This window comes from Panthera leo, chromosome A2, assembly GCF_018350215.1.
Source record: "Panthera leo isolate Ple1 chromosome A2, P.leo_Ple1_pat1.1, whole genome shotgun sequence".
In the NCBI taxonomy this organism is placed as follows: domain Eukaryota; kingdom Metazoa; phylum Chordata; class Mammalia; order Carnivora; family Felidae; genus Panthera; species Panthera leo.
This window is the reverse complement of record NC_056680.1, coordinates 55998757-56012426: the sequence shown is the minus strand read 5'-3', so window position 1 is coordinate 56012426 and position 13670 is coordinate 55998757.

Sequence of the window (13670 nt, the reverse complement as noted above, 5' to 3'; positions counted from 1 at the left end):
GCTGTCTCTGGCTGAAGCCAGGTGAAACAACGTTCAGGGGTCAGAGCGCGTGTTGTCAGACACTGGGGCCACACTCGGCAGTCCACAAGCTTGCAGCACGCGGGCACCTGGAACCTAGAGACGCCGCTTCCCGACTCTGGGCAGGAACGCGCCAGGAGAAGCAGAAGCGAACAGTGTCCACTCTTTAAGTCGTCCTCTGTCTTTCCACCCCTCCCCTCTCCTCCAGTGTGGTTAGAGGAGCACAGACTAAACATGCCTGTGCTGCGATCCCCTGTAATGCATTCCTTTCTGGGTCCAGTTAAGCAGCCGGGCCACAATTTGCTGACCGCCTGTGGAATCATTCCCCGGGGCGTCTGTGGAGAAGCCAGCCTCCCTGAGCCAGCTGGGCTGGGCCCCTCTTGACCGGTTGAGTTTGGGCGGTCTGGTAGGGTATCAGCTCTGGCAGCCTGGCCCACCCTGATGCCCTCCCCTGCCCACAGCTGCCCCCACCTCCACAACCTTCCTCGGGGAACCACACAGGAGTCTTTCCGGTGGCCTGTGCTGTGCGTTGCTCATTCCAGCAGCCTGGCGGCGGGGGGCTTTTCCAAGCTCACGGCACCTACTCCTAACAGCCCAGGGCGGGTGGGCCTGTGCCGAACACCGCTGGGTTTTCTCCGTCGGCAATTTTCTTTCCCACTCTCCAGGTACTCTGCACGGGAGCCACTTGGTCCTCACACCCCCTGAGGCCACGGCTCCCATCCCCTTGCCACCTCTGGGTGTCGGAATGGAGCAAGGACATCATCCAGCCTTCACTAGACACGCTGCAGTGGAAGCTCACTGAGCAACGTCATTCGATGGCTGTGTGACCTTGAGCAGGTCGCTTCACCCCTCTGAGCCTTGGATCCTCAGCCGGGGTGGGGGAGCCTGGCAGGTGAGTATCCACCAGGTTTCGAATCCTGGCTCCGCCAAACGCCAGGGATGTGACCTGGGCAGAGTGGCTTGACCTTCCCAGCCGTTAGTCTTTGCATGAGTAAAATGGGGGGTTTAATAGCCACCCCCAGCTGGGGGATCCAATGAAGCAACACACGTGTCAAGTGCCTGGCGTATTCCCAATGAAGGCAAGTTGCCCTTATCCCCAGGCGACACACACAAGGACCTCAGTTCTGCCCCCATCTAGTCTCCCACATGCTCATGGTGGGAGGTGTTGCATGAAGCTGGCGGGGTCTGCACCTCCCTGTGCTGCCCTGGGAAGAAGGGGAACCCCAAGCCCCCCACCCCAACCCTGCAGAGGCACCAAGCTGCCAGGCCACCTGCTCCTTCCCTGGGATGATTGTGCTGAGCCCCAGGGAGCAGGAGCTAATCAGTGCCAGGGTAGATTAACCCCGGGAGCCCCAGCTACTACTCCAGATGATTCCAATTTACAAGATGAAGCCTGGCCTCTGAAAACTGTAGGCCGACCCTGTCACAGCATCCAGAGCCTGCTACAGCCCTCAGGCACCTCTGCTCTGACTTTGCCTAACAAGGAGGAAGGCTGGGTGGCAGATCTCCAAGAGGCACAGTGGACACTCAGGGATCCTCAGGTACCATGTAGGGGCGTTCTTCGTATATTGCATCCCAAGGGAGACATTCCTGGGAGGAGAGGGTGAGGAGACTGGCCCCAAGGCCCTTTAAACAGATGCCGCCGTGTGGAGGGCTTGGCCTGCTCTGGACTGAGATGACAATTGCCTGGTTAATGAAGCAGGTCCGGGAGGTCTGGCGGGAGGGGAGCAGGCTGTGAATCGACAATCACGGTGGCACAGACAGCAGATACATCCCGCCTGGTAACATTCTCGCTCAACAAACATTACCAATCTGTTCCCAGTGCCCAGGGGGTTGGCCTGAGGCTGGAGACTGGGGACAAAGAGACAACAAGAGTCCCCTGATATAGAAGGACTTTGGGTGCTCTGCTCCCCGTTGTAGCCTCAACGTCCAGCACAGTGCCTGGCACATATTAGGTACGCAGTGAAGGTTTGTTGAATGACTAAGTGACCTCCACCCTCAGGCGCTCACAGTGTGAGGAAAAGACAGAAGAGCAGGAGAGCAGTGCGCCTCCATTTGATCACGGCATGCTGGAAAAGCACAGCGTGGAGAAGTGGGGGTCCAGCCCCTGCTTTCATACCTGTGGTGATGAGGGCCTCACTACCTACTGGACAGCAGTGAGCTCTTCTCTTCATCTTTTTGTTCCTGAACCCATTATTCTCAATAATGTTCGTTCCATAATACTTACTGAGTTAGGAAGGGAGGGAGGGCCTATCCCTGCCAGCGGTCCCTACCCTGCGCTCTGGGCCCCCACAGACCCACCTGCTCCCTGGCCCACATCATCTTACAGAGACTCCGACGCTGGGTCTGGGGCCCCTCTCGTGTCCATGCTCTGATTCCCTTTCAGGATTAGGGTCTTCGGCCATCCCCCCCTGACAGGTCCCTCCCAACCCAGGGTGGGTGGATGAGGCACTCTCCTCGGCTCTCCAAGGGCCCCAAAAGAAGGACTAATCCCCTTAGCACATCCCTGAGGGCCAGGCCAGGTCCCAGGGCTCTGTTACCACCTCAGCCCTGCTCCGTAGCCACCGACAACTCAAATAGAGCCGCCCTGCCGCCAGGCCTTTGCCCTTGAAATTCCCTCCTCCTGGAATGCCTGGCCAGAGCCTCCAAGGGGTGGAGGTGGCCGCGGCCCCAGGCCAGCTCCCAGTTTCCCTTTAGGGCACTTTTATAAGAATCTGCACAGGCAGCTATGCTCCTGTGACCCGGCTGTCCTCCTCCCTGGTCCTACTGCCCCTTCCGTCCCTTCTGCCGCCCCTCCCCCAGCCTCTCCCCTCCTCCTCCCAAGACTGCACCTGCTCCTCCTGGGGGCCTTCTGGCCCTATGTCAGAGACCTTCTGAGTTAACACTAAACGATCCCCTCCTCTGTGAGGCCTTCCCACCCCTGACTGGGAGTTCTTCCTCTCTTTCCGGCCTCCTTCTGCTGGAATGGGTGGTAAAGTTCCAACTCAGAGCCGGCCGCCAGCCTCCCACTCTCCCTGCACCTGGATGGGCAGGCCTGCCGTGCATCCACACCCGAGGTGCACAGGTCTGGCGTGGAGTGGGTTTGTAGCAGGCAGGCAGGTCGGAAGGATGGAAGAGAGAACAAATGCCCTCCCATAATGGATAAGCCAAAAAGCAAGACAGACGCCAAAGACATCACATTTCTACCTCCTAGTCCCAACGAGAAATCACACATACCTCCCCCACTGCAGGGCTAGGCTGCAAACCCAGTGCCTTCCCTGATGACCGGCAAAATGCAACTCACCAGGGAGGTTATGTTTCACAGGGGACACCTGACGGGCGCCCTCCCTCAAGTACTAGGCAGCCTAGAGGTCACCACGCCCGCCACTGTGGCTCCGCCCCCCCAGAGGTACAGCTGTGTGTGTGCTCACCTGAGACACAGCCCTGGCCAAGCAGGCACGTGCCGGCCCCTCCACATCACTTGTGCTGTCTCTGGGGCCCAAGCATCTGGGGCTCTCTGTCCACCATGGAAATGGTTCATTGAGTGTCCATACAGCCCACTCCTCCAGCTTCTACATCGACAGGCCTGGGGGAGGCCAGGGTGGGGGGGAAGGGGGTGGTGCTCATCTGGCCTGCCCCAGATGCCAGGGAGAGCACAGCCATCTCCACAGCAGCGACTTCTGGCCCAGTGGCCAGGCCTGGGGCGTCTCCATGTGCCCCTCGCGATGGCTCCACCGTATAGGGTCATCCCTGCATGTTGCGGGCGGGGCGGGGGGGGCACCAAGTGAAAGGAAGGGCCTGGCCAGCAGAGAGGTGTTAGACTCTGCACAGCTCCCTCCATAAAGCTCTCAGCAACCTCACTGTACATATAAGGAAACCGATGCTCCAGGATTTTAGAAAACCAGCCTGTGGGATGTAGGCCACGTGAGGTCGGAGGCCCATCCACATCTGTGTCCCCAGGTTCCCACGGCCAGCTTCAGCATAACCTAGCACGTGTTTACTGCCCCAAATACATCATTAATCCCACTGATCTACTGGTCAGCAAATCAAAGAGGTCAAGGTCACAGGGATCCCCTGTGGGGCTGGGAAAGATTGAAAAGTTGTATCTCCATAAAGGTGTTTGAAAATGTCACCCATCCAACTCCCAACAAGGCCAGGCAGGAATCTCCTCTACAGGGAGCCATGAGATGCTTCTTGAACACCTTTAGGGATGAGCAGCTCACCCTCGTTCTTTTTTGACAAAAGCTTGATTGAAGTATAATTCGCATACCACACAATGCACCCATTTAAAATGTACAAGTCAGTGGTATTCAGTTGATTCAGAGTTGTGCAACCATTGCCCAATTTTAGAACATTTTCATCATCTCCAAAAGAAACCCTCAATTCCCCCCCCCCCCATTTCCCCCAGCCCGGCCCCTGGTAAACATCAGGCTACTTCTGTCTCTATAGATATGCCGCTGAACATTCCACATACAAGTGATCATATCGGACTTTTGTGCCTGGCTACTTTCACTCGGCATCGTGCTTTCTAGGTCCATCCATGTTGTAGCATGTGCTAGCACTCCACTCCTTTCCGAGCTGAGTAATATTCCATGGTATGGACAGGTCATATTTTTCTATCCATTCATCCGTCACTCACCATGGACACTTGAGCTGTTTCCACGTTTTGACTACTCTGAATAATACTGGCGTGAACATTTGTGTACAAGTTTGTGTGTGGACATAGGGTTTATGTCTCTTGGGTCTACACCTAGGAGTGAAATTGCTGGGCCATATAACTCTATGTTAAACTGCTTGAGGAATTGCCAGGCTGGTTTCTGGAGTGGTGACACCATTTTCCCTTCCCACCAGCAGAGTAAGAGGAATTTCCCCACATCCCAACACTTGTTATATTGCCTGTCTTTTTGATTTGAGCCATTCTATTGGGTGTGAGGTAGTCTCTCATTGTGGTTTTGATTTGCATTTCCCTGATGCTAGTGATGTCAGACATCTCCTGTGCTTACTGGCTATGTATCCTGCTTGGAGAAACGTCTATTCAAGTCTTCAGACCATTTTAAAAGCCGGCTGGGTTTTTTGTTATTGTTTTGCTCACGTTTTAGTTAGGTTACATGTCTTCTTTTTTTTTTTTAACGTTTACTTATTATTATTGACAGACAGAGAGACACAGAGCATGAGCAGGGGAGGGGTAGACAGAGGGGAGACACAGAATCTGAAGCAGGCTCCAGGCTCTGAGCTGTCAGCACAGAGCCTGACGCGGGGCTCAAACTCACAAACTGCAAGATCATGACCTGAGCCGAAGTCAGTTGCCTAACCACCTGAGCCACCCAGGCGCCCCAGGTTATATGTCTTTTTAATATTCAATTGTAAGAGCTCTTTATATATCCCACATACAAGTCTCTTATGAGATCCATGAGATCCAAATATTTTCTTCTGTTCTGTGTGTTGTCTTCTCACCTTCTTGGTAGTGTTCTTTGAAGCATAAAAGTGTTTTTTTATATTGATGGAGTTCGATTAAATTTATCTGATTTTCTTTAGCTGCTCATGCTTTTAGTATCATATATAAGAATCCCTCGGGCACCTGGGTGGCTCAGTCAGTTAAGCATCTGACTTCAGATCAGGTCATGATCTCACAGTTTGTGAGTTCAAACCCAGTGTCAGGCTCTGTGCTGACAGCTCAGAGCCCGGAGCCTACTTCGGATTCTGTGTTTCCCTCTCTTTCTGCCCCTCCCTGCTCATGCTCTGTCTCTCTCTGTTTCAGAGATAAATATTAAAAAAAAAAAAAAATCCTTCGCCAAAACCAAGGTCACACAGATCGACCCCAAGTGTTGTTGTTTGTTTGTTTGTTTTGTTTTGTTTGTTTTGTTTTTGTAAGAGTTTTATCATTTTTCGCTCTTACATTCAGGCCTCGGATCACTTTGAGAGAGTCTTTGTTTATGGTGTGAGGTAGGGATCTGACTTCATTCTTTTGCATGTGGGTATCTAGTTGTCCCAGCACCATCTGTTGGAAAGACTCTCTTCTCCCACTGAATGATCTCAGCACCCTGTGGAAAACAGCTGGCCACAGATTTATGCATTTGTTTCTGGACTCTCAATTCCATTCCATTGATCTATATGTCTATCCTTGTGCCAGTACCATATAGTCTAAATTACTGTTGCTTTGTAGTAAGTTTTGAAATCAGGAAGTGTGGGTCCTCCTCCTTTGCTTCTTTTTCAGGATTGCTGTGGCTCTCCTGGGCCCCTCGCAATTCCACGTGAATCACAGGGTCCACTTGTTACCCTCACTCTTGATCAACCTGCACCTGCAGGAAGGATTTCACCCAGGGCTCCTTTAAAACTTCGTGTCCTTCACTTTGAGTCAAATGTTCAGCCATAAAAGATCCTATTAAACCTGATCAAATCCAATCAGTCGGCACATTTAGTAATGACCACACTGCAAATTAAAGTGACCGATGCCGCCCAGAGTGGGACTGAGAACATAAAGCCGTAAGAGATGGCTGGATGGAAAACAAACAGACGCCCGGGCCATGTCAGGAATGGCCATCACCCCCCACTCCCACCCCAGGCACCCAAACCGGGGACGAGCACCACCACAGACTCCAGCGTCCGCCTCCTACTGCCAAATAGCCCCAAATCCCCAACCTGACAAACTCCTCTCTCAGAGTTCATCTCTTCTATTTATGCAGCGCCCGAGTCAGGCAACATCAGTACTGGGGATACAGTGGTGAAAAGAGCTTCCTCCTTCATGGGAACTCCGTTCTGGCAGGTAAGACAGCTCACAAGTAGACACCTGAACCCAAGGAGGCGGGGGCACAAAGCACCCGTGAACTGAACGGGAGGAGTAAATGGCAAACAACTTCACCAGCCTTGTTGCTCTTGCCCCTGCAGGGGCCTGGGGGCTGCCCTGGCTCTTCCTCCTCACCAACTTGGTACAATCAGTCAACATCCTTCATCTTTCCTTTCCTTGATTACAAATGAAGTCAAGGACGTCTTTGTTTGTTTGCCATGCATTTGCATATCTCCTTTTGCAAAGCCCCACCTTCCCCCGGCCCCAGGTAAGGTTGACTGAGTCCTTACACACTCTGTGCCCCCAACTCACCCACAGAAACCTTCCTCAGAGGATCCATAAACGCGTATCCCCCTTGGCTCTCTGCTGCCCACACCGCATCTGCCAAGGGCCATTCGGCAGCTCTGTGTGCCCCGTCTGCTGCGACAAACCGTGGTTGTGACTTTTGGCCGTGACCTCGTTGCCAAGTTTGGGGGAACTTCTCTCCTTGTCAGCCTTCCCTTCTCTGAGGCATAAATGAGAAACTCGCTCTCAGAGACCCCACCACAGCTCAGGCACAGCACGGCGCCCTGCTCTGCCAGTCGGGCACACCTGTGCAGGAACTGGGCCAGAAACACCTGCCAGGTGAGGAATCCATCCCAGCAAGAGGACAGAACGTGACAGGGGAGGCAGCTGGAGACCAGAGGGGCAGGGTTCCCAGGGGGCAGACGTGCCGTCTCATTCGGGTGCTGTCCCTGACCATGCAGCCAGATTCTCTGGGCCTCCCGGGTGGCACAGAGCACCCGACATCCTTCAACAACTTCTCTGCTTAAACTTGAAAGAACAGCTTCTGCCGTTGAATGAATGGACGGGTATCTCACTACACTGTGAGCCCCAGGGCCTGGCACGGAGTAGCCCCAGGACACGCTTGAGGGCTGGTGGGATGAAGAGGGAGTGCCTACAGAAGGTTCGGGGATGCTTCCCGAGGGCTGAGAGGAGAGGAGCAGATGGCAGGGGCTCAGCTCCTGGTTCACCGTCTGGCAATAGAAAAGAAGGTGACTCCTGACTTGCCCGTCACTCCCATTTGCACCTACAGAGCAGGCAGTATGGCCTTCGTCCCCGAGAGACAGTCCCAAGGAAAGGCTCCCACAGCACATAAGACAGGAACGTGGGGAAAGATGAACGAAAACCCTCAACCTGGGGAATGAAAGAGATTCCAGAATAAGCCATCGGCCAAGGTGCAGAAGGGCCGACCTGCGGATGTGCCCAGAGGACAGGGCATGCCACACGCTGCCACCCGGTGAAATCAACAAGGACATTAGTGAGAACAATCAGCTCAGCACCAAAAGCACCACCCAGAGCCTGTGCTCTGGACACACACACACACACACACACACACAGTGACAACGATCCCACCGGGCAAATTCGAGGTCATTGTGAAGATCATCCTTGGGATCCCTCGGAAAAGCAAAGGACCGCAAACAGCAGGATTTTTATTTTAAAATTATTTAAAGCCCGATGGCTTCCAAGTCATAAAGAGCAGACGGAGCATTCTGTACACGTGAGGGTGTTGATAAGCGCCTCTTTGAGGCTGGGGCAGGGGGAGGCAAAGCCACAGAGATACCAAAAAGCCAATATATTATAACACACTGTCAGCAGCATAGATATGTGGACGTGTTGACAGCTCAGAAAAGGCACACACGCATCCCCTGTATCTTAACCGCCGTTATGGCTGGGCAAAGGGCTTGGCACGGTCCATTCGTTTCAACTGGCTCTACAATTCCGCAAGGCTCGGAGCTCAGAGCAGAGCCCTGGACCGCCAATGTCACATAGCTGGAGCGTGAGCTCCTTTCTACCTGGGCTTCGCCAGGTCCCTCCAAAACACCTGTGATTTACTGGCGCAGGGCGCTCGAGGCAAGGCCTGCGTGTGAGCTCACGGAATAGGCATCATTAAGCCTCCCGAATAAACTGGTCCCCCAAACCAAATTGCTGTTTTCAGTTGTCACAGCTGGAGCCCGTGTTCCTAAGGGACTCGGGGGACCCGAGGGGGTCCCAGGGGACCATGCCTTGCAGTGGTGCAGTCACACCCCTGGAGCTGGGCCACCTTCAAGAGCTCTGTCCAGTATCTCCTGGAAATACATTTAAGTGGGCATTCCTTCAGACATTCTAGGAATCTATCCAACGCACATAATCATTGCCCAAAGATGCAAAAAAATATTGGCAGTGGCCAGCTCTTCAACAGCAGAAGATTAAATATATAACGATACCACACGCGTGGTACGGGAAATGGTATGTCTACTTAAACGCTGCTGTAGAATGACCTTTCCCAAACGGAAGTCCTACACACCATCAGCCCATCTGCCCTCCTGGAGAAGAAGCACAAGGTCAACTACGTTTAGGGTATGACACCCATCAGGGAACACAAGGCCCTCAAAAGGGAGGGTCATTGGAGCAAGCCATTTGAAGGGCTCAGGTTAGGGGAGCCAACCAGAGAGGATAAAGCTTGCAGGGATGGCACAAGTGGGGAGCTGCTAAGCCCCTTGTCCTAAGAGACAGGGGAGGGAGCATTTACAGAGCCTGAAAGGTTTGCAAGGGGAGACCGTCTCCACAGCGGCTGTGGCTGGACACAGAGGGACACAGCCGCAGCCTACGCCTGACCCAGCAGAATGAATATTCCAGCCTTTTCTCATCCCGCCCACTGATCTTGCATCCCCGCCTCCCTGGGTGAGACAAACAGGAGGTCAGTGGGCACAGGAGCCAGTGACAGAGGGTGTCCTTCCTGGGCACAGAGCATAGTGGAGGGGAGAGAACAGAGAATATCCAGGTGGATGGATCTCTTCCTCTCAGAGACTCAAAGCTCAAGTTCATCGGTGCATACACATTTCACTTTGTTTTTCCTCCAGCCTCTTCCCAGAGTTTTTGACCTGGGGCCTTTGGGTGACCTCAACCTAGAATAGTTGATGTCAGACACAGCATACCATTAAGGAAGCAAAATGAAGGAAGTACAAAACGTCACTGATGATGTGAGCTTAGTGTGGGGACAAAGTATTCGCCCAGGAGAAAAGCTCAAGAGGCAGTTCTCCCACATTATGGACGACTAAAGATAATTTTCATTTTGTTCTTAGTGATTTTCTTTATTTTTTCAACCCAAACCGAGTGAATGTGACTCAGGTTTGTTGGCTGGTTGGTTTGCTTTCTTTTACACTTCAGTGATTTTTAGTAACATTGCCGAGTGGTGCAACCGCCCGCATAAATCAGTCTTAAAACATTCTCTTGCTCCAATAAGATCCCTCATGCTTAATTACATACAGCCCATCCCGTTCCCATCACTGGTCCCTGGAAACCACGAATCTACTTCTGTCTCTACAGACTTGCCTAGTCTGGACTTTGATAGGATGGAGCCCTAAGGTACGTGGCCTTGTGTGACTGGCTTCTTTCACGGAGTATAAGGTTTTCAAAATTCATCCATGACATAGGATGTATCAGTAAGTAGTTCATTCCTTTGTCAGGGCTGAGTAGTGTTCCACGGTATCGATGTACCACATTTCACCTATACGTTTACACTACTTTCCAGACCATTTCTACCAGAAGCCACCAGGAGGGACCCCAAGGCCCAGAAAGAGGGCAGAACAGGGGCACCTCCACACCTGTCCAAGCAGCATTGGACCTACGCACTTCTGAATTGGGTGGCATTCACAACACCTGCTTCCCCAGCAAGAGGAAGGCAACCATCAGCGGACTCAAGAATGGATCATTCAACACAGTCATGGCGCCCACTTTGTCCAGGTGCAGAAATCCCTCCCTGGAGTTGCTCAGAGTGATGTAAGCCACACACACCCTCCCCCTGTGACCCCCAGGGACTTTCCCAAACTGGAAAACTGCCTGGTGACCCCAAGATGGCATAACCATGTGGCCTTAGAGGAAGTGCCCCCCCCCAACCCAACCCTACCCTGGTGGGAAGTAACATTAAGCAGACACACCGTACATAATGCTGCCTCGTTATTCATGACGACCTCACCAAATGCCTGCCCTATCGGAGGGCCCTGGGGGAACCAGTGGAGGACGTGAAAAATGGACTCATTAAGATGTTAAATAATTCAACAGCAAGCAGACATTGCCAAATGCTCGGCAGCCTTTCTGCTCCGGCAGCAGCACCAATGCTTGTCCAGGGACTGGCCACCACGGCAGGACCTGCCCAGCCTGGGGGACTGTCCATGCCAGTCATGTGGCTATAAGAGAGGGTTGGCACCCTTCACGGGGAGGGGGATGGCACTTCTTTGTCCAAAGATTAACACTGGTTTCAGCAAGGCCCCTGGAGCTGCTCATGTTCATTTCAGTAACGCTGAGGCCGCCCAAAACAGCTGGGAAACTTCACTTTGGGATGTGAATGTGTTTGTGGATGACAGAACCAGGCCCGGTGGGGCCTGGGGACGCAAACCGGCCCTCCCAAAGGGACAGCACCGCCCAGCTCCGGCACCATATCCTTCCATCTCAAGCCTGGAAAACATCACAGACGATAAAGGCGGCCTCTCACCAACATCTGGGTCCCCAAGAAGGAGGATGCCCTAATAATTACCTCTTGAAGCGAACGACTAATTAATAACGGAGCCTATTTTCTGGTCTAAAGCAAGGGACAGCCTTAAAACAAAAGCTGGCTTACTCCTCTGGTGGACGTTATTACCTCGGGAGCTGTTCCCTGAAAAGCAGCCTCGCCTGAAATGTTCTCCGTCACATCTCAACCCTCGCAGACAGCTAACCTACTCCCCAGGTGTGAAGGGCAATGCCCATCTGGATGCCCACATCCTGGGACGTGTGGCTCCATCGGCCTCATTAACAGTCTGGCCAAACCACTCCTCACATATCCCTTCATCGAGATCCGCATGGATGGGTTTGGCTGCCAAACTCCTGTTACTATTAATAGCTACCAGCCGTGGGAACGCTCCACAGGCACTTACTCCACTTATGTTTCAAAACCACATCGTGAGCTGCTTACCCCATCCTTGGGTGGGGAAAAGAAGGAGCAGAGAGAGGCAGTGATGAGTCTGGGAGAGGCAGGGAGGCCAGGATGAGCCCAGAGCGTCCGGCTCTGAGGTCATGCTCGAGACCATGCCCCAGGATCGGTCACCAGAATGACCCTGGGATGTCAACACCCTAGGAAGCCCTCAGGCGAAGGGACCGAGTAAGACTGTAAGAGAAGACGCAGGTGCTTATGCCCCTGAGCACTGTCCCAGGCCCTGTGGGCAGAGGCAAGGCCTTCCCAACCTGGTCAAGGTGGGATCATCTCAAGGGTGAAGCCCAGAGGGTCCTGCCTGCCTGGAGGTGGCCCCTGGGGGCATACATGGGGCCCCATGCTTGCCTGCTCTCTGGCCCACTGCCCCTCTGCAGGCCCACCCGGCTCAACCGGAGGGATGACAGTTTTTACAATAGGTTCAAGACCCTCAGGGAGGAGCCAGAGAAAGCACACACAAAAAAGGGCAGCGACTCGGGACACAGGCGCCTTCCTCACAACTCACAGCACCTCTGAGAGGCACACGGGGAAGCTTCTGGGCAAGCCCGGGTGAAGGGCCCACCTAGTAGGCAGCAGAGCTGGCCTTCCCATACCGCCAGCCCACCCTGGCCACCTGGCACCCAATTAGCTCACAAAACCCGGGCTCCCTGAGCGTCTGGGAACAGATGCCTGGAGCGGGTGGTGGCCTTCCCGAGCCCCGCACAGCGCTTCCGTAGCTACAGTCAGGGCTGCATATGGCTCGGGGACGGAATCAAAGGGGCCGGGCCACCTCCGCGTGAAGCTGCTGGCACCGGCATCTGCCACAAGACGGGACATTCCACCTTGAGTGAGCGATCTGGAAAATACAGCTCGGCGCCTATGGTGACCAGATTCATTTTAAAGGACCCCAGGGCCAGGCAGCTGCCTGGCCTCACAATTTATTGTGTTCCAGAGATGATTTGAGTTTCCTCGGCCAGGCCCAGTCCCTGCCCAGAGACGCAAGTCCCCAGAGAGGAGGGGTGGGAGGGAGGGGGAGCATTCTGCCCAGCCCCACACCCCTGCAACCCCAGAGGAGTTTCTTTCTTTTTCCTTTTTCTTTCTTTCTTTTTTTTTTTTTTTAAACCGTGGTTACAAGATGCCCAACATGAAATCTGCCATTTTAAGCATAGAGTTCAATGGCACTAAGCACACTAATATTGTTCAACTGTCCCCACCATCCATCCCCAGAACGTTCTCATCTTCCCACACTGAAGCTCTCCCCATTAAACACGGTCTCCCCATTTCCCTCCCTCAGCCCCTGGCACCCCGCATCCTACTTTCTGTCTCTGTGGATTTGACTGCTCTCGGGACCTCCTCACCCCTTGTGACAGCTTATTTCACCGAGCACCAAGGCCTCAAGCTTCATCCATGCTACGGCACATGTCAGAATTTCCTTCCTTTAAGCCTGAATAATATTCCATCGTATGGGGAGACCGCGATGGACACTCGGGTTGCTTCCACGTTTGGCTGTTGTGAATGATGCTGCTGTGAACATGGGTGTGCAAACAGCTGTTCAGATCGCCGCTTTCAATTATTTGGGGTGCAGACCCAGAGGTGGGATTGCCGGATCATACAGTGATTCTATGCTTAACTTTTTGAGGAGGTGCCAGATGGCTTTCTGCAGTGGCTACGCCACCTTGCATCCCCACCAGCAGTGTGTGAGGGTTTCAATCTCCACATCCTCGCCCGCCAGAGAAGAGTTTCTCGAAGCTCACTCTGAGGTATGGGAGGAGCTGTGACCGGCCATGGAAAAGCTTTCCAAGCCCAGCCAGGTTTGGCAACCGGTGAGGATGTTTCTTTCCCGCAGGGCTCCTCAGAACTACTAAGATGCCGGTGAACTCAGGGACCAGACAAGGGACAAGGTAACTGGAGCTGCTCCAAACT